Genomic DNA, 22,270 nt, shown 5'->3' with positions numbered 1-22,270 from the left:
AAATAACAATCCACATACAAACAGCAAAGATAGACTATTTCATATTTGTATCCATCAAAGTTAACTATAAGTTTCTTTGCTTTCAAAGAATGTTTGATTTATAAACTGTTATAGTTTTTCAAATTCAGTATTCTTTGAGGTTATAAGTAAGAGGGAGCTACAACAGGGTGAAGAGAGGGAGATGATTATAAAAGGAGAAGGGGGAATGATTGACAATAAAGCCTCCAGAAATAATATCTATGATATACAGATAGATAGATAGATAGATAGATAGATAGATAGATAGATAGATAGATAGAACATATATATCTGTGAAGTGGGATTTCCCTCTGTATTCTGTGAATTCCAATTGTTAATAAAGAAACTGGCTTGGCTTGATAGGGTAGAGTAGAGCTAGGTGGGGAAAACTAAACTGAATGCTGGGAGAAAGAAGGCAGATTCAGAGAAGCCATGGAGCCACTGCCAGAGATAGACATGCTGAAACTTTGCTAGCAAGCCACAGACATGTGGTGATATACAGATTAGTGGAGATGGGTTAGTTTAAGATATAAGTTAGCCAGAAATACACTTAAGCTATTGGCCAAACAGTATTGCAAATAATTTGGTTTCTGTATGATTAATTTGGGTCTGAGCTGACAGGCAACCAGGAAACAAAGAAGTGTCCTTCATACAATATATCTCTAAGGATATGTTTATATCCTTATAAATAAATATATATCTTAATCATATATGCATCTTAAAGGAATTATATACACATGCACATATATGTATACATATAATCTTAAATGAAGTTACATAACTTAGGCTAACACACTCCCCATGAGAACCATCTGCTAAAAAATCCAAAACCTCAGGTAAGAGAATGATTCTTATTAGCAGCTGCTCAGAGTAAACAAAATGATTCTCAAAAATATTAGAGATGACCAATGTAGCACTTTGTTACCTCTAAGACATCGAGAGTGGCACTAGTTGCTAAAATCATCACTTAGGAGACAGAACTCAAATGATTTGTTCTGGATCTGACCTAAAAGCCCTTTTCCTGTGATCTAGCATATAATTCCAGTACACATATTACAGGTTGCCAAGGGTGGAGAGTAATACACATTCCTACCATGCAGTAACACCTATGAAGACACAAATTACCAGCGTGGAAAGCTGTGCATAAAGGTGTGATAACCGACACTCACATGTTGGAAACAACAAATCTCTGTCTAATTGGATTTAAGATCTACTTAATTGGAACAAAATCAAGCTTGATACTGAAAACCCAGCCAGCTTCCCAGGTTCATTAAGTCATGGACCTTAGTAATGAAAAATTTACTACTGCCACTTTTCTAGACAAACATAAATCCTTACTACATAAATATTATTATTATACCCACAGATAAGTATAGTAAACAACCTTCATTAAAGAAGTCTCTTTTTTAATTTTTGAGGACATAGCATAACTACATTTCTCCTTTCCCTTACCTTCCTCCAAAGCCTCCAATTTACCCCTTCTTTCTCTTTCAATGTCTATATACTTGCATATGTCCTTGCATATTTAAAAAATAACCAGCTCAATCTGCATAATGATGCTTGTATGCATGTTATTTGGTTGATCTTTTGAAATTTGATAACCAGTTGGTGTGCTCCTACTAGGGAATGCTAGTCTTCCCACTCGTCATGTTTCTTAAGTTCCAGTAGTTCCTTGTGTGTCGTTTAAGCCCCAGGGATTTTCTCTCTCCACTTTAGCATGTCTATTTTTGTTGTCTGTTTTCAGCTCATGTTTAGGAAGCCTTGTTGGTGAGACATTATGGGTGTAAAACCTGATTTTCTTAGAACATTCACTTTCACACAGAAAACACACTGATTTTTTTGTTTTTACAATATTTCAGCCCTATCTTTTGCAATAGTCTCTGAACTTTACTTGGGATTACATGTATCCTTTAGAACTGGATGAATGAATACAGGAAATATGGTACATATAGACTATGGAAAACTATTCAGCTTTAATTAAAACTGAAATCATGAAACTTGTAGGTAAATGAATGATTGGAACAAGAAAAGCCCACAATGAATGAGCCAATCTAGACCCAGAAAGAAAAATGTAACATTTTCTCTATAACCAGAGGTTCTTAGCTCCAAATATTCATATACAAGGATATACCCTAGAGTAACTACAGACACAAGGCATGAAAAACAGAACCATTACTAGTATAGGGTAGTTGTGGGCCAATAAAGACGGACCTAGTAGGGAAATATGAAAAAAAGGGATCTTTAGAGAAGGAAGTAAAGGAATACGGAAGACAGAAGGATGATGCTAATGTAACAATAAGTATGTCTGGAAAAGTCATAAGGCATCAGCATATTAACTATTTATCTAAAAATTTATATAATATATGTAATTCAGTTTATAAATAGACATAAACAGTTTTATAATATTTTCTTATTTGGGCTGAGAATATATTCTTCAATAGCCAATGATCACCTAACCAAAATCTCAACGACAAAGATGATAATTTTTTTTTTTTTTGGTTTTTCGAGACAGGGTTTCTCTGTGGTTTTGGAGCCTGTCCTGGAACTAGCTCTTGTAGACCAAGCTGGTCTCGAACTCACAGAGATCCGCCTGTCTCTGCCTCCCAAGTGTTGGGATTAAAGGCATGCGCCACCACCGCCCGGCGATAATTTTTCTTTTGAGTTATTAGTCAGGGCTATCTTCGGTGGATTAATCTTTCTGTGCCCTGTGTAAATGGATTGCTCTCATTGGTTTAATAAAGAGCCACTGTTCAACAGCTAGAAAGAATGATATGGATGATAGTTGCATGGGCATTAGTAGTGTCTGCAGCCATAATGGTGATGACATTCTATTATTACTATAAAGTATATCATTAATTACTATATTACTTTATTACTATAAAGTATATCATTAATATCAAGAACATGAAAGTAACTGTCCATTTTTTCACTCCATTATCAATGCTCCTTACTCATCTTCTGTTGTCCTCTATTGACTTAATCTTTTATTAAATATAGCTATCATCAAACAAAAATGATGATTACACATCATTGAAAATATTGGTTAGGGCAAAGAGCTCAATGGTTAAGAGCATTTGTTGCTTTGTTTAGGTTCACAGCTACAAAATGGTAGTTCACAAACATGAGTAACTCTGGATTGAATAGACTTGACATCTTCTGGCCTCAGGAGTCACAGGAACACATGTGGATCACATGTGTACATCCAGGCAAAACATTCATAAACACAAAATAAAAATAAATACAGTCTAGGGTCTGGACTCTACAAGTCAGAAAATCTTGCAAAAAATGTTGTTGACCAATGTCTAGTTATCACCTATTAAAACTTGTGTATAAGATAAGGAAAAACTAAATTATTAAAAAAGAAATGAGATTGTGAAGACCACAAAAATGTTCTAAATACACAAAGCTGTAACTATTAGATATGTGAAAAATATTTAAAAATGTGTATCATGTGTGTACATGAGAGCCACCCTACATGTACTGGATAAGATGTCAAACACTTAGCCATTGGTGTACAGGCTATTCTTATTTGTGGAATAATTTTATTTTAAATAAACATTCAGACAGTATGATTTCATACTTACAGAAAAAGCATAACAAAAAAAATCCTATAACTACCACACTTACTCTTCTTTACTCTAAGCAATGTATACATACAGCACATCTATTATCAGAGAGTTACATTAATAAGTCACTAGCAAAATTGCATCCAATTCTCAGACTTATATTTTACTCAAAGTCCAGTTTTTGACACAGAGTCCTTTCCAGTATCCTTCAATTCCATCCATTCTCATATTTTATGTCCTACACAACTCCACTTTTTAATATTCTTCATTTTAATAAATATACCTTTCGAGGAGACACATATAATGTTTTTGTAGACTATCCTTCAATTAGGATTAGTCAGTATTTTGGTTATACAATTTAAAAGAGTATGTTAGATGAAAACCGGAGCCATAACTTTTATTTCTATTGAAGTCTACCAGATTTAAATATGTTAGATGAAAACTGGAGCCATAACTTTTATTTCTATTGAATTCTACCAGATTTAAATACATTCAGAATGAAATCACTGCAGGATTAACTCTGTCCACTGGTTGAAATAGCATTTAGTGATTTTTTCTTTACTGAGTGGTTACATTTCTATCAGATTTCTACACTGTAACATTTATGGGGAGGCCATATGGGCATCCCATTCTTAGGCTGAAATTTATGAACTGCTCCTATAAGGATATACCATCCAATTAATTATGAGAATTCTCAACATGATAAAGCTTATACATTCTTTATATTGCTATTATTTATTAAGTTATTTATTTGTTTATGTAAATATATACACTTGAATCTTATTATTAGCTATAATCAAATATTTAATTTTTAACTCAAATAATGCACAGGCTACTGAAGAACCTTTTATATATCTTTTTGACATAGCTATATGATTATAGAAGAGCTTATTTTTATAGTAAATTTTTATTTTCTGACACTAGAGAACCAGAGACCATTTGTTCATACTGCTTCAGTACAGAATAAGTCATTTCTCCAAAAATAATAGGTTTATTTTATTTATCCATTATATATATATATATATATATATATATATATATATATATATAGTAACAGCATTGCAATGAAGATCTGCCTGTTATATGCATTTATACACCTGATATGCCTTTGCTTTCAGTCCAACAGAGGAAAGAAATATAAGTATGGATAGTAAATAATATATGTGCATATATCTAACTACATATATGTATATGTTTCTATTCATCACCAGATGCAAATTGCTTGAACATGATTATACAATGGTATCAGCATTACTCAGTCAGTGTTTTAGTTTGGGTTTCAATTGCTATGACCAAACACCATGACCAAAAAGAGAATTGGGAAGAAGGAAAAGGTTTATTTGGCTTATACTTCCATATTGTTGTTCACATTGAAGAAACTCAGGATAGGAACTCAGACAGGGCAGCATCTTGGAGGCAGGAACGGATACAGAAGTCATGAAGAGGAGATGTACACTGGTTTGCTTCCCCTAGCTTGTTCAGCATGTTTTCTAATAGCATCCAGTACCACCAACTCAGGAATGACACCGCCCACCATAACCAGTGCCTTCACCCATTGGTCACTAATTAAGAAAATGCCTTACAGGTAGATCTCATGGAGGCATTTCCTCAGCTGAAGTTCTTTCCTCATGAATAACTATAGGTTCTGTCAAGTTGAGATGCAAAAATGTCAGTACACTCAGTTATTACAAAGTGCTTGGACTTCCCACAGGGCAGGGAACCCTGATTGCTCTTCGGGCTGACTAGGGAGGGGGACTTGATCGGGGAAGTGGGAGGGAAATGGGAGGCGGTGGCGGGGAAGAGACAGAAATCTTTAATAAATAAAAATGAATAAATAAAGATCATCTAAACTGTAAATAGAGACTGCACGTTCATTTTCCAGTGGCCCACGCCTGAATAATCACACAGAAATTATATTAATTGCAGCATATGTTATTATATATATATATGTTAAATTTTTCAAAAAATTACTGTAGCAACATTCAATTATTCTTATTATGTGACAATCCATCATGCTAATATCACTACATTAACTTATTTAACTTTTTTCAAGTGCCTGTCATTGGCTACAGAGTTGACTTAGCTGTTCAGACCACTCACTGCTTTTATTGGACCTGGTTTCATTCCCATGACCAAAATGGAGATTTTGTGAACTATTTGAGACCAACATAATTTTGGTCTATTCTCTATTGTCCCTAAATATCTGTATAAAATGAGAGTTTTTTAAAAATATTTTAAAATAAATATATGCACATATGTGGAGTGAATTTATATCTGTATAGAGAATTATGAAAATTTATAATTCTGAATATGGAAAATTTGAACTTTGGATGTAATTCCTTTATTCTCTTCATAAATCTTTTTGTTCTTTTACATATTCAGAAAGAAAAGAAGGGAAATCAAGCAGATAAATGATACAGGATATTAAACTAACACAAAATTTCAAAATTGATAAAACATTGCAGTGAGAGAAAATATAGAACCTAAATCTAATCCAGTTGACTTTATTACGTAATTTTAAAAATTTTCTTTATGGTATAGGTGTTTTTCTATCATATATGTCTTTACACAACGTGTGTGTCTCATAACTATATAGGTAAGAAGAAGGTAAACTTGAGTTTGGTTACAGTTGATTATGAGGCAGCATGTGGGTGCTGGGAATTGAATACAGTATTTATAAATCCCAGTATTTATAACTGCTGAACCATTTTTCCATTTCCTCTATTTGAATTTAACTTGTGTGAAATAACCCTATCTTTAACATTTTGAATGTATGCTTCTCTTTCTATTTGATTTAAATTAAATATCACTTCATTCATTACAAATATGCATTCAGACCCTCTTTAATTTTGGGTGAAGTTACATCCTTGACATAGCTATAACAAGATACAAAGTGACAATATGCCTCTTATTTAATAACAACATTTACTCCACACCAAATAAATTATCCTGTAATTTGTTTACATTAAACACTTATTGTTACTCTATAATAGAATTTTTAATAAATTTAACAAAAAACTTTGATTTAAAAAAACAAAGCAGCTTCAGTGTCAATGACTACTTAATCTTAATTTTCTCACTGTAGTTTATGAGAAACAGAATAATAGTCTTTTAAAAATAAAATTGAGTTATACCTCGCTAATAACATGGCAAGTTTGAAAACAGGGTTGCTTGTAAGAATATGGTTTTGCATATAGCGTAAAAATTGTTTTGTCAAAGCTAAACAGCAATTATGTGGCATGCCAACTTATTTTATAGGTGGAAAATCAGTACTCCCTGCAGAAATCAATACTCCCAGAGTTTATGGTCCTAAGAAATAGGTAATCTCTACTCTAATTCTATATTATCTAACATCTTGTTAAACAGAAATAAGCTACTAAAAATCAAACAAGCTATAAAGTAAAATTTCTAATTTAATTTTAAATTACCACAAAGTCTCCATACTATAAAGCATTGCGATTTAACATTTTGTAAAACAAAATAAATGCTCCATATGTAAGGACAAACTTTGTAATTTCTTTTCTCAATTTTCTATGATATTGAAGATATGGAGCAGGATTTTTTTAAAAGGTAACCACACCAATAATTGTTACAATCACCATCATGTACCTAATCTATCAATTTTTTAAAAACCAAGATTGATGTCCATTATAATATCCATGTTGAGGACTTTTCCTAAAGGTGCCCTCTTGAGGTCATCTGCTGAGAAATTTAAATTGTAGCAGAAACAGATACACACAAATTAGACTTTCTGTCTGCAGAACAGCCAGGGAGAAATGAATAGTGTTTAACAGCAGTGCACACAAACATCCCAAACTATCAAATATATATTTCAATCGGAAAATTGCTAGCAATAACTGGGAACTAGAGAAATAGAAGATAAATGATTACAGCTGGACAACCTATTAAAGCCCAGAAGAAAGCCAAATCGTAACATTCTGTTCCAAATTAGCAATGTTATCAGATGTTTAATTCCTCTGCACTTACCCTGGGACTAATTACAGTGAAACATGTCACACATTCTCCAAGTGGTGAGAAATCTCATCGAATGCTTGCGTTCTATGTTAGCTTCTTATTTTTTAACTGACATTATACAAAACCATTTTAAATCTAAGAGATATATGTTTGTCACAGAATGTTTCCATAGTGTACAATGTATAATTTTGTTCTAGTGGGACAGAAATTTGTATTCATATTTACAAATATATGAATAAAAGTTTATCATTTATGCTATAACATAATCTATAGAAGTTACAGATTTATTTTCAGATAGCTAAGCTCAAATTTTACTTTCTAATGTTTTAATAAAAACTCTTAAGGGACTGGAGAGAAGCCTCAGCAGTTAAGAGTGCTGGCTTAAGTTAAGCAGTTAAGAGGTCCCAGGTTGGATTCCCAATACTCATATAGTGTCTCAGTCATCTGTAACTTCAGTTTGAAAGGATTGATGTCCTCTTCTGGCATCCCAGGAAGAAGGGGGATGGCAGTATTGTACAGAATATATGGATGAGCGGTATACCTCCCATTATAGTAAGAAGGCCTTATTTTATCTCATTTTATTCTTTTTTTAAAGAGAAAGAAAGAACATGGCCTTGGGTGTGTTGTGATTTGGGAGAACTTGCATGAGGGAAAAGAATATGATCAAAATACATGTTACAGAAATTTTAAAAAATAGTAAGTTAAAAAAGAAATCTTCATCTTTCGGGTGAGACTATGCTATCTACACTAAGAAACTCTTGAATACAGCAAGTGGGCTCATTTGTCTTCATATGCTCCCACTGTAGATGAAGAAGACGCACACATGTGTCTAATGAAAACGATCCAATCAACAGAGCAGAAAACTAGTCAAAATATTTTTGATAAGTATTAGAATTATAATCTTATTACTAAAATCACAGTAGAATTTTGATATTTCACAAGCTCTGGATAAGTTATACAAGTGTCAAATCACTTCTGCACGACATCTTAGATTGATATTTAAAAGTCCTCCAAACTAAAGAACTTAAAGTATTGCACTGCTCTTAATGTTTTTGAGAATTTCATACATGACTACTATATTCACATAATTTTATACCTCTTTTCATACTTCCAAGGCTTCCTATATCCCCTGCTCTAGTTCTCAAATTCATGATGTGCATAGTTATAATTGTTTTAAGCATCAGGTTTTCTGTAAATCAGGATTTTATTAGTCTTGGAGACTGAGATCAATGCTATAAAGCTTTAAAAAAAACATTTTAAAGCAGGTTTATCAGCGTCCATTCCCAAACATGAAGGTTTGCTATTTCCTTACTCATTCAAAGTGATTTATCAAAATTTATATATTAATGAATAAAATACTTATCACTGAATTTTAAAATATAAAATTGTACACATTTTCCTAGAAACAACACACAAGGGTGTTGTATCAGTCTCTCTCTTTTTAATTAAGTTATGATTACTATGTTTCTTCCAGCTTATTAGTGGACCGTCATCTACATTTCATTTCATAAATTAATTTACTCGGATTCACACCAACAGATACAGAGCACACATGTCCTTCCTGTGACTTAGTATATTGTTCTAGAGTTGTGGAGAACATTCATCACAAATCTTCACAGTTAGTGACTAGTAGAATTCTACCAGAGCAGTCTGAAACTTCTCATAATAAACAAAACACTAAGCATTTTAGAAAACTTTTGAGGAACAGCTTACTAAATGTGTTCCTGTTTCTGAGTTTAATCAAAAAAGTATGAACACAAAAGGCAAGATTTTATATTACAATGACTTATTTAGATTATTAAAAGTGCAGTCTAAAAGAACTAATATCAGCATAACAAACTCATTACTTATGCATTCTCTACCTACTAAACACATGTTTTTATTTTTATATCAATATATCTGATTCAAGCAAAATAAACCACTTGATGTTTTTAGAGCATATTACTTAAATTCCTTAGTATCATCAGACATTTTAACATTATTAATGTTGCCATGAAAACTATACATAAGTTTAAAACCAAAAGGAATGCTGATTCTAAAATTAGGTAATTATTTTACTTAAAAGTAATATATTACCAACTTTGGAAATATTAATAATAAATATTGAAAATATAATATAGATATTATTAATTAAAATAGAAAGCCATACCTTGTTTTCTATTAATTTATTAGAAAGTCTATTCAATAAATGTATGGAGGAAGTTAAGATTATAAGAAAATAATATTATAGGAAAATTGGAGCTTGACTAAATCTGCATGTAAAATTAAATATGCCTATAGATTTCTTGTAAAAGTATATGGAAAAATAGGATCATAGAAAATATTGATTTGCCACAAACACCAATAAGAACAAAGACTTATTTCTAGTCATATCATGGTATGATATAGTTATTTGCTTATTATAAAATAATAAGCATTACAATTAAATACAATCGTTCTGACATCTTTTCATGCATGTGTCATTAATTATTAGCAACAGCCATGTTAAGTCCTGTTTTCTGCTATATGCACTGATCCCTTTTTAAAGTATTTGACATCAGCATAGCAGAGATCTGAAAGTTTTTGAAAATGGAGTATCGTATGTTGAGTAGCGTTCTGCAATGTCTTGGAAGAAGGGCAGAGTTGTGAGTCAGAGAGATCTTAGAGTCACCAGAACCATTTCTTGTGATCCCTCATTCTCTGAATGTACGAGTATTTTTGGAAGGAAGCAGAAAAAACATAGAGGTGCTGCACAGTTTTAACACTTCAAGCACAGTGCAAACAAAGACGGTTAAGATCTCTGTAGGTGACCCCCATCTACACCTGTGTTTACTGTTCAATCAGATGTCATTTCAGTATGAACCACTCCAAAACCCATGTTTCTAAAGTTATCATTCACAAAAAATTCTAAGCAACAAATTTACTGTGTAATAGAAGAATCTTAACAATTTTAAAATGGGTAATGCTTTACAGTATACATTTTCTTACTAATAGACATATGTATGTGTTCATGTGGGTATATTCACAAGCATGCCATTGTGTGCAATCAGCACACAAATGAGGAGGCCAGAGGTTGATGGTAATTCCCTGCTGCATTATTAGTTTTCCAACAGGGTCTCTTGACTTAACCCAGAGTTAGCCAGTGAGTTCCAGAAATTCACCGTTTTCTACCCTAATAACACTGGGGATACAGTTGCAACCTGCTAAAACAAGCTATTATGCCTAGGCTATGGGAGTCCAAAGTCAGGTTCTCATATTTGCATAGCTAGGCTATCTCCAAAAGCTCTGTATAATGATTTTCTAATAAGTCAATATATAGTATTATTTCTTTCAAGACAGTTTAATATCCCAATACTAAAATTAATGACATAGAACAATTAAAACAGAATAAAATCAAAGATGTCTCATAAATATGAAATCAATTTTTCTTGTGGATAAAATAAAACATATTCTTCTATTAAGGACATTAGATAATGAGTATTTCTATATATTATTTGTAAAATCGAAGGTTTCGAAATACATTACTGTATGTAATGGTATTCGATGGCAAGGCCATAAATAGATGGATAGGATGGATTAAGTGAAATCTTGGGCTTTCATGATATGATTAGTGACCTTACAGGAAAAGAAGAACAAAAAGTGATTTATTTTTCTCTGTCTACATAAATAAATCAAAAAGGAGTCAGTAAAGATTTAGACAGAAGAAAGTTTTCTGTGTGCCTGGAATAAAATCTAGAATCAAATTAGTCTTGGATGTACAGACCCAGAAATAAGAAAATGCATTTCTGTTGTTTATGCTCCCTGGCTGTATTATTTCATTACAGTAAGTTGGAGAATATAAGATACTGCCTGACCTCAAAAAATTATTAATTATCTCTATGTTATATGGATTTTAAAAATGTTTGTAAAAGCAACGATGTGTGCACCCATGAGTATTTCTGTGTATATAAAACATCCATATACATATATAAGAATCCATAGACATTCAGGAATTCAAATATGCTCAGCATCTTTATACTCTACATTGCATTTTAAACCTTGAATTTTGATAAAAATTATCATAATTTTTAATTTGCCCATTTTGTTAATGCAACAATAAATCTATAGTCATTCCATGGTATGGAATGTCTGTCAGGAGTCAGAAGTATCCTGAAAAGAATGATGAAATTGAAATGCACAGAAGGGCAAGTGACTTGCTGCTACTCTCACAGCCACTGCCGACACTGGGAATGACAACTGTCAGGTCTCAGATCTCTACTCAGTTGACCAGATCACGATCATTTACACAGTGGACTTCACAAGTTGGAAACCCTTTAAAGTTTCTGTTTGAACAAGCGGTATTCTCCAACAGTTCCTTTCAAAGAATAATACTGGAAACCTCAAATACCTCAGAGACTTGCTTTTTAAAAGAGCAAATCAGAAACATTTGGTACAGAGGCTGAGCAGGTCGAGCTGTTGTATCCTGTGGCTTGCCCTAGTTATTTACAACTTGTCTAGACTGAAACATGTACTTCATAGATGTGTCTGCGATTCATTACTTCCTAAAAGCCCATTCCCACATAGCAATTCTCTATCTGAATTACATTAAGCAAGTTTTTCACGTTTTTCTAAAATGTAGAAGGTTTCTAAGTGTACAAAATTGGTCATTTTTCTAGCAATTATTCTGGACTTGTAACAAAGTTACTAATACTGATGGTTCAGTACTAAATCACACTATTAGAAAATACGGCTATATCCAGTGAAACAACTGTAACGGCTAACTCTCATTTGTGAGATCAAAGGTTGGGAAGAACGGAATGATGTCACAACCAAGAAGCCTTGTTGCAGCTGTTATTTCGGGAGCCTGAAGGTCTCTGAGGGCAATGAGGCTGGTTGTTGGAATGTCTAAAAAGATGGAGTTTGCCACAGCCTGCTGCTGTGCTGAGAGAAATTATCAGGGCAGAAATGCCTGCAACAGCAACAAATAGGAAGACCAATTTTCCCTCTACCCATTTCTGTCTTCCACTTTATTGATTCCTTTGCTGAACTCTATAGGAAGCCATGGGGGGAAAGAAGACACATTGCTGGGACTCAGATTTAGTCCTGCAAAGCCATTGCAAGTAGATTTCCTAGCAATAGACAAGGAAGGCATATTGTCATTTAATATGTTTCTGTTGTTTCCAACCTTTTGGCTTATTAATTTAGCAAGAGAAGGGGTGACCAGGCAGATGTGCAGGATTCAAACAGCTTCGCCTTGTACTATGACAGTAAACAAAGAATGTGATCCTCACGCCTCCTAGCATATCCTACAGGGTGTTATTATGTGAAAATATTCAGCCAAAACACAACAAAACAGACAGACAAACAAAAATCAACAAGTGAGCACCAATTGGGAAGAGAGTGTTAGCTATTGCATTAGAGGCTTAATTAGTAAAGCTACATATATAACCAATGATATATGTAAGGTTTCAACTAAGTGATGAAGCTATTTATTACAGTGAAAGAGAATTCTTAGAACACTGCATAGCTGAGTTGATATCAGATTCTATTTCTCCCGAGCTAAGTAACTTCTATAAAATCTAGGCAGCTGCACCTTTTAAGTTGTTAAAGGGTTGGAGATGCCATACTTGCAGTATCTATCCTGGACCAATTATGGAGTGTTACCTAATAAGAGATTCCTACTGAAGATAGCACATGTCCATTTAGATAGAATTATTTAATTGTAATAAAGTTTGAGTAAGAAAAAAGGAAACCAAAACTCATTTACTCCAAGCTTCTCCAGTCCATTGTACTCATCTGAGGATCTTTATAGAGCTGATTGCTTTATATGGATACTGTGCTATTTTCTTTCCAAAAGAGAAAATTTAAGTTCAGATAGATGAAGAGAGGGTCTCTGCTCTCACGGTTAGCATTTCAACTTAATGAGCTTCTTTTCCTCTTTATTTTACATTCCAACCATAGTTCTCCATACCACCCCTCCTCTAGCCTCCCATCTCTTCCCCTCAGGCCTCCACCATCCACTCCTCCCAATGGGTAACAGATCCCATGGGGCATCAACAAAGTCTTGATATTAAGTTGGTCAGGACCAAGCCCTTCTCCCTACATTGAGGCTGAACATAGCATCCCACCATAGGAAATGGGCTCCAACAAGCTAGCTCATGCACCAGGGCTAGATCCCGGTCCCACTGCCTGGGGTCCCTCAGATAGTCTAAGCTTCACCACTGTCTCCCACATATAGAAGGTCTAGTTCGGTACCTGGGAAACTCCATGGCTGTCAGTCTACAGCTCATGAGTTTCCACAAGCTTGGCTCAGGTAGTTAAGGGAAGTGATGGGCTCTGCTCTTCACTGTTATATTTCAATGTGACGAGCTTTTCTTATAGCTATTGAAAGTGTTTTTTTTTTTTTAGTTTTAAATGCTTTTATCATTCTCCCAAGTGTGATACTATTGAATCTGCCCTTTTAGCTCACCAAAGTAATAATAAGCAATATTTATTCTTTTTTATTTGTAATTTATTTTTTGAGATTATAATATAATCGCATCATTTCTGTGTTCTTTTTTCTCTTTGCAAACACACACACTGGCCCGTATTTCATCTCTTACAAATTGTCGCATATTTTAAAACTATTGTTTTACACACACACATACACACTCACACACACATACATACAAATATACACACACTCACACACACATTCACACACATACACACTCACCCTCACCGAAACATAACCTGCTCAGTCTGAAGAATGTTACTCTTTGGGATGTATTCTGGGCTGACCTTTCGTTGTTGCATATTTCTTTTCCTTTTTGACAGATATTGTCACATTATAAAAAAAAAACACCTAATGACTTGTTCTTCATGTTTAATTTTGGTAATGTGAACTTTGTTCCTTTAAACTGTAGTTCTTCTGTCTCTAAATATTTATTATATAGATGGTCTGTATAAATACATCAGTAGATTTGCTTGCATAGTCATTGATGCCAGGTGATCTTAGTAAACCAATAAAATAAATAACTAAATCAGTCACAGGTTTGATAAGAGCTGGATACAGCAATTTTCTAATTATTTTTCTTTGTGCTTACTGGAAATCTTCCAGTTACTCTGCAAGTGTTTATTTTTGCCATACCCTTCTGTTCAAGATACATACTTTAGATGAGTTTAGTGAGTTAATTAATGTCTTAGATTGTTCAAACCAGCATTTTGAAATTATTTAAAGATTATTGAAGAAATACTACAGATTTTATTCGTTAATATGCTTCATGTGTTTATATATTTATAACAGAACAGACCAAGATTTTAGTATTCAAAACCATAGAAAAGCAGTGTGAAAAGCATTGCCATGTCCAGACTGAAGAAGTTAGTGTAACAAAGACGTGAGTGGCAAACGTTCAGATACTGTAGCTCTGTGGTGGAAGTTTAATTGATCACATAGCTGTCTGGGTAGTGACGATAACAGCGAAATCGTGAACGCTGAAGGAAATTTGCCATAGGAAAGATAAATACATTTGGAACTGCCGCCTTGCAGATGGAATTTTTAGTTGGTCTTTACAGAATTAAGCATAAAAGCAAAGCATTAATACACGACAAATGCACATTTCTCATCTCCCACCACACGCAGTTTTCACTTTGCCACATTAAGCAGAATATCTGTGTCCTCCAGCTTCCGCTTGAGAACAAGGAAGAAGTTAGTCCTCTCGTCAAATGGGAGCGTATTCTTCTACAGATTAGGGGGCTATGAAGTTACTCAATGACTTTCTCCTTGATAGATTATACCCCTGACACTAATCATTTAAATTAGCATAATAATTAATTTTCTGTTACAGAAATAATACTCTTGGTTGAAATGACCGTGTTTTAAGAAACTACTACAAACCCAGATCAGTACTGCCCTGGGGGTAAGGCCACAGATTTTCCTCTTTGCATTTCCTAGTGGTTGAAGGAATAGAAATGCTTCCACAATTTAGAATATGGTATTCTTTGTTGTATTAAACATTAACTTCACATTAATTTAGCAATAAAAATATGCTATCTTCTTTGCACCTTTTTCTTCCAGGTCATTACTATGTCTCTTGGATTCAGCAGGAGTGTCACAAGTTGTATCTCTTTGTCTACCAGGCCACATAATCATTATCTACGTTATTATTAAAGCAAGCTTGTCAAATAAAAATTAAGTCATGATACAAGTGTGTTTATGTACTGTAGGGATTAACATTAAGTGTGAAGCTGACAAGATCTAAGATTGCCTGGGAGAGGAGTCACTGAGCTGTCCTGCAAGGGATCATCTAAATTAAATCCACCCACTATGAGTGTCACTATTCCCTGACTACAATTTCAGGCACATAAGTGAAGAAGATAAACTGAACAGCATGAAAACATTCAATATTCTATCATTCTTATTAGGTAAATTATATGATAGCTACTTCAACACATCATGATGGACTGGACATCCTTACCATGATAGACTGTACTGTGAATTGTGAGCCTTCCTCCAGCAAGTGAGTTGTTGGGGTGTTTTATGGTAGCAACTGAGACATATATGATGTGGGAGTGTCATATATCAATCTGTTGATTTCATTGGTTAACCAATAAAGAAACTGCTTGGCTGACCCTTATAGGTTAAAACATAGGTGGGAGGAGTAAACAGAACAGAATGCTGGGAGGAAGAGGAAGTGAGCTCAGAGAGACGCCATGCTCTGCTCTCCCGGGCAGACACACGCGATGAAGCTCCGACCCAGGATGGGCGTAGGCTAGAATCTTCCCGGTAAGCACACCTTGGTGTGCAATACAGATGATTAGAGATGGGCTAAATTAATATGTGAGAATTAGCCTAGAAGAGGCTAAATAGAAGTGGGCCAAGCAGTGTTTAAAAGAATACAGTGTCCGTGTAATTATTTCGGGGCATAAGCTAGAGCTAGCTATGTGGGCAGCCAGGGTGCTGGGGATGCAGCCCCACCACTCCAATTACTACACATATACTCACAATATTTTTGATAATATAGCAATTCTGACATTGCTAACAAGCTTCTCCAATGAATATAGATGTGATTAATTAAAATTCTTTTATTTATGGGTTTTAAGTATAATGTTACAGCCAGCTTTGGTTTAGTATGGAGAACAATTATATACTATCTACTAGTGTATACCAACTTGTGGTAGAAAATTATCATGGACAATCAGAAATATGCTTGTTTATTAAGCCATTTATTAATTTATTTACCCAATACATTTCTATTTTTACATATTCATTTATTTTTATTTTAAATGCTTTATTCATTTTACATACCAACAGAGCTCTCCTTACCTCCCTTCCTCTTACACCTCTCCACATTCCCCAAACAACTCCCCACCCACTCCTCAGAAAGGGTAAGACCTCCCATTGGGGAACCAACAAAACATAGCACATGGAGTTGAGACAGTACCAAGTCCCTTCCACCCACCTCACCCCACCCCCGCCCCAGAATAAAGGCAGAGCAAGGCATCCCACCATAAAGAATGGGTTCCAAAATGTCAGTTAAGGTTAAGATAATATGTTATGGGAACCACTATTTGACTATCTATTCTGAACTACGGGAATAAAACAATTTATAACAAAATGATACATAAACAAACATGTTTAAATGTACTTTGATTTTTCCATGCGACAGATTGTGGATAAACACATCGTCAAAGACAGAATAACAATGGTGTGTGCATGTGTGTGGGTGTGGGTGTGTGTAGAGCAATGTGGTGTATAATATTTGAAGTTTTTAATGATTTACAATGTCACCTCAAACTGTGACTATAATGAGGAAAGTAAGGGTCAATTACATTAGCATAACCAATTACATTAAATAATTTAAATTTCTCTAAGGCTAGCTAGTATATTATAAACTTGGAATTTAAAGGTGTTTTTGTTTTCAAAATGTCACTTGGCCTATATGGAAACAATGTTTTGGGTATTAAACTTTTAAGTGAATAGTTAATTCATGATAATGGTCTTTAAGTAGATATTTGTTGTGAGATGGAAAAAATACTAAAACACTATATTCAAAATATTTTTATTAGAAAATGAGAGTGTAACGTTATGATTTATTTCAATAAAAATAACAGATTATGCTACTCATAACTGATTTAGTGTATGAGTGTGAGATTTTTATAAAATTAGAATTTTAACTTACAGGAGTTTAATTCTGAAGGCTGTATTTATTAGTTATAAAATAAAATTGCTGTTTCTTTACATAAAATTTTATTAAAAACAATTTTAATACCTCTGAAGAAGATATTCCTTTTCTTTAAATAGATTAAATATCTGATGTTTTTAGAAAATAAACAAATTTGGCAAAACTTTATTATAGTAGGAGGCTGCTTATTCATTTTCTTGCTGCCCGGACTCCTGAATAAACCACACAGAAACTGTTGAATTAAATCACTGCTTGGCCTATTAGCTCTAACATCTTATTGGCTAGTTTTTACATCTTAATTTAACCCATTTCCATTATTTTATATTTTACCATGGCCCACTGGCTAGGTTCCAGTGTGTCTCTATCCAGAGACAGCTCCATGGCTTCTCCCTGACTCTACCTACTTTCTTCCAGAATTCAATTTAGTTTTTCCCACCTAGCTCTGTTCTACCCTATCACAGGCCTAAAACAGTTTCTTTATTAACTAATGGTATTCACAGCATACAGAGGGGAATCCCGCATCACCTCCCCTTTTCTGTTTAAATAAGGAAGGTTTTCCTATCTGGCAGTCCCAGAGCTGGCAGTAATGGTATTTCAGCCATTTTGAAAATCAAAGGGAGGCAGAGCCAGCACCCAGGGCTTCTGTGGCCAAGCTGCATATCATTTAAAATGCTCTCTAGGACAGAAAAAGTTTACAGATACGCATAGTACATTTGATAAAATTCATTTTTGCTTCATGATAAAAGTGGTAAAAAACTAGATTATGAAGAAAAAAAAAGATTGAAATTACATCACATTATGTAGGACATATATAGTAGGCCAACTATTAACATATGAGCAGTAGGTTAGACACAAAAATAAATGAAATTGGAGAATGACTTTGGAAGCCTGGGTTTATATTGACTAGAGCCAAGAATTCCCAAGAGCAGGAGAGAAGGCTGTGGTTAGTGTGGCTCTTTTTATCGTCTTCATTGTGGAGTGCTTTCATTCCAAACTCAAAGAGGCCTACATTTCATAATTTAGATTACTAAGTTTATATTTCTTTGTGGTATCATCTCTAGCAAAGTAAAATAGAAATAAACCCAAATAAATGTAGAAAAACATTTTATAACAGGCTACGACAGAATTACAGCATATACAGTTTTAAAATATTTATCCCTTTATTAATGCCTACATTTGGAGTAAAACTGTATGAACACAGGTGCAAGCAGCATGCTCACACTTGAAGATGACGACATCTGCTGTAGAAATTGTGTGAGATATAAGTGGAGTAAGAATTTAACTATATAAATTTCAAGTTTGCTCTCAGAGTGAGGTGAGATGTGGACATCCGAGAGATATTTCTATGATAAAAATTATTAGTATGAGTAACTCTTTATTACAAGTGTATACTTTGGTAATTAAATTATTTCTACACCAAAATATGATAGAGTGAAAACAAGCTTTTGTAATCATGATACATCCAGTTTTCAACCTATGTAAACATATTCTACATTTAATGCCAGTGGAGACCACTAAACACAACAACAGATACCAATATCTATATAAAACAGTCACTACTTTCACTTTTTTATGAATACAGAATGACACATGCTTTGTGATTAAATGAAATATTAAACACATCTCTTCTCCTGAATATTGATCATAGCACATTGCACTCGATAAAACTGAAACACATACAGTAATGGTACTAAACACTTTAAGTTATGTGAGTAGTTAGTTAAGATTTTGGGCAAAATATGGTTATTTCATATTTGTTTATCCACTTAATATTTCAAATAAGTTATTTGCTTTTATTTAAGAGCAAAGCGTAACATTTCAAAGAAATTCAAAACAATCGTGGAAGCTAATTACCAGTATAGAGCCTAAATTGCTTTCTTATCCTCTGTCTTCCATCTTTAGGTTGAAAGCTGAGTAGTATTTTGCCTCTTTAAATATAATTTTTTTATCTTAAAAGTGTATTCGTGCATGAAAGCAACACTCTTCCTATTTTGACTAGTACCTGGAGCATGAACAGTGAAAACTTACTCTTCCTGGCACTTTGTCGTATGATACTTAAGAGAATAACAGAATACCTAGGAGGCTGCTCAGAAGATCCCATGGTTACACAATGCAGAATGATTAACAGAACAGGTGGGTTCCATACTCTGTACACTTTGCTGATTTCTGTGGCCTATTTTCAACACATAATTTGGACAAAGGAAAAAAAAAGCACATTTTTATCTTTCAGTTAATTTTTGTTAATGGGAGAAAAATAGAAGAAACTGTTGATTTCTACTTTCTTTTCAAAAATTTCTTCATCTTATTCTCTACTAAAATTCTGAGCAAAATTCTAAAAAAAATCACTAGAGTATGTAGTAACTACATTGTTACAAACCATAATACATATGAAAATAAGCTCAGGCAGTTTTTCAACAATTGATAATACAATATTCTGACTGGATAATTTAAACATTACATAAAAGGTGATTTGCAAATCTTAGTTATGCTCTAAATAGAATATCGAGTAGATTAGAATCTACATCTCTAACAATTTAATTCAAAGGTAAGCCAAAAACATTAGGATTGAATACTTTACATGACACTTTTGAAAAGTATTGAAGTAGTGGAAGATTTACCTACAATGAAGAGTTCTGAACATAGTTGTTTAATAGTAAAGACACAGTAATAGCATTACACACCTTTTACAATTAAGTTGGCCAAGAAAGGTAGGAAGTCTGTGAAAGTGTGTTGTAAGAATCAACACCTGCTATCAAGGAGACTGCTTCCTACCAGGAAGCTGCTTTTCCCATCTCGTCTAATTAGTTCCATTTTATCCTTTAACTATCTCATAGACATGTTACTTTGTTACTTAAACATGTGTTTCACCCCTTTAAGTTATCCTTTGAGTGGCAGCAAGGTAATATATCTGGTGTAGTATCTTAGAATCATAAGAGAATGAACTAGGCTGGAAAATAAAATGACTTGTTTTCTACAGTCATGTACTCGCAATTTTCATTTGCAATGCCATCATTGAGACTGCATGTCTCAGAGTTATTTTAGGCTGCCTTAGTGATTTCTGAATTGGGAGGCTAAAAGCAAAATGTGTAATCAATATTATGTTTATACAATTCTTTAAAATATAGTAATTAAGAATTTTATCTAGGAAGATTTTGCGTTTATACCAAATATGATTATGTTGATGTACATATTCTGAAAGTTAGAAGGCATTTAATATAAAAATGTTTTTAATACTTATGTTTAACTTATTTATTTTGTTTATGTGTTTGCATGAGTGTCACTGTCTGGTTTATGCAAGGCATGTGGATGTGCCCAGGGAACTGAAGCCAGTGTAGGTGCCCTAGACTGGAGTCCCGGGCCCTTGTGAGTTATCAGAGGTGAGAGCTAGGACCCAAATTTACATCCTAGGGAAAAGTAACATGGATACTTACCCACTGAGTCATCTCACCCGCTGTGCAAAATTTACTTTAAATGTGAAAATGTATAATGTATCTGAAGTTTCCTTCTGAAGGTCACAGTTTGAAGTACACTCTTTTGTGGTTTTGAGACTTTGTACCTGGTGTTTCGATCACATCACTCCTTTCTCCACTCCTCACAGATCCATACCTCCTATCCTACCTATCCAGCTTTTGTTTTCCTTTTTTTTTCTTTTTTTTTTTTTTTTGGATTTTTCGAGACAGGGTTTCTCCGTAGCTTTTTTTGGTTCCTATCCCGGGACTAGCTCTTGTAGATCAGGCTGGCCTCGAACTCACAGAGATCCGCCTGCCTCTGCCTCCCAGTGCTGGGATTAAAGGCATGCGCCACCACCGCCTGGCTTGTTTTGTTTTCATCTATCCTTGAAGTTCATTGTGTACAGTCTATATACTCTCAGATGTGTGGCCTTCCCCTTGTGCATAGTCAACACATCAGTGGCTACATTGTTAAAACAATCTGATCTCCCTCCCAACAGTCATCAATGGACAACAGCCCCGCAGATAGCAGTGGGACACACTGACCAACTCCTTTGTCCATGCTTGAGATTGGTCTGACTTGAGCTTTAACAAGAAATTAAAACTAATAACCTAGAGGAAATGATCATACATTATACAGTTCAAAATGGACATTTTTTTAAAAGAATGTTTGAAAACAAAGCTTTATAAAATGGTGCCCAGTATGCCCTTTTTGTTTTAAGAAACAATGTTTTGCCATAACTGGAGGCTAGCCTTCAACTGGTGATCAATGATTCTCTTGCCTCTGTTTCTTGAATATTAATTACATAATGAATCATCACAATTGAACATGTTACAGCTTATCTGCATAAACAGATAGCAAAATAACTTAATTTTACAGTTTCTAAGCACAGACTTCAAGCAACGTTTGGACAATGTGTATTAAAACTGCAAACTATCTCTTTTCTTTGTTATTTGGAGAAAATGGGTTACAGATAGTCTCTTAGATTCTAACCTGCTCTAAAATACTAGAACACTGTATTACATATATTTTCCTTCTTGGATCAGTCTCTCTCTCTCTCTCTCTCTCTCTCTCTCTCTCTCTCTCTCTCTCTCTCTGTCTCTCTAGGTATAATTATATTATAATTACTATGTTTCTTCC

General features: G+C 34.0%; 1 protein-coding gene across 12 annotated transcripts in view; it reads right to left on the bottom strand.

Annotated features, from left to right (window-relative positions):
* The window catches only part of Epha5 (EPH receptor A5), a 278,396-nt gene that overhangs the window by 79,770 nt on the left and 176,356 nt on the right, over nt 1-22,270 (bottom strand). The gene's annotated exons all lie outside the window — the stretch shown is intronic.

Source organism: Microtus pennsylvanicus, chromosome 12 (genome assembly GCF_037038515.1).
Source record: "Microtus pennsylvanicus isolate mMicPen1 chromosome 12, mMicPen1.hap1, whole genome shotgun sequence".
NCBI classification, from domain to species: domain Eukaryota; kingdom Metazoa; phylum Chordata; class Mammalia; order Rodentia; family Cricetidae; genus Microtus; species Microtus pennsylvanicus.
The sequence above is the reverse complement of the archived record's forward strand: the minus strand, read 5'-3'. Positions and strand labels throughout refer to the sequence as shown.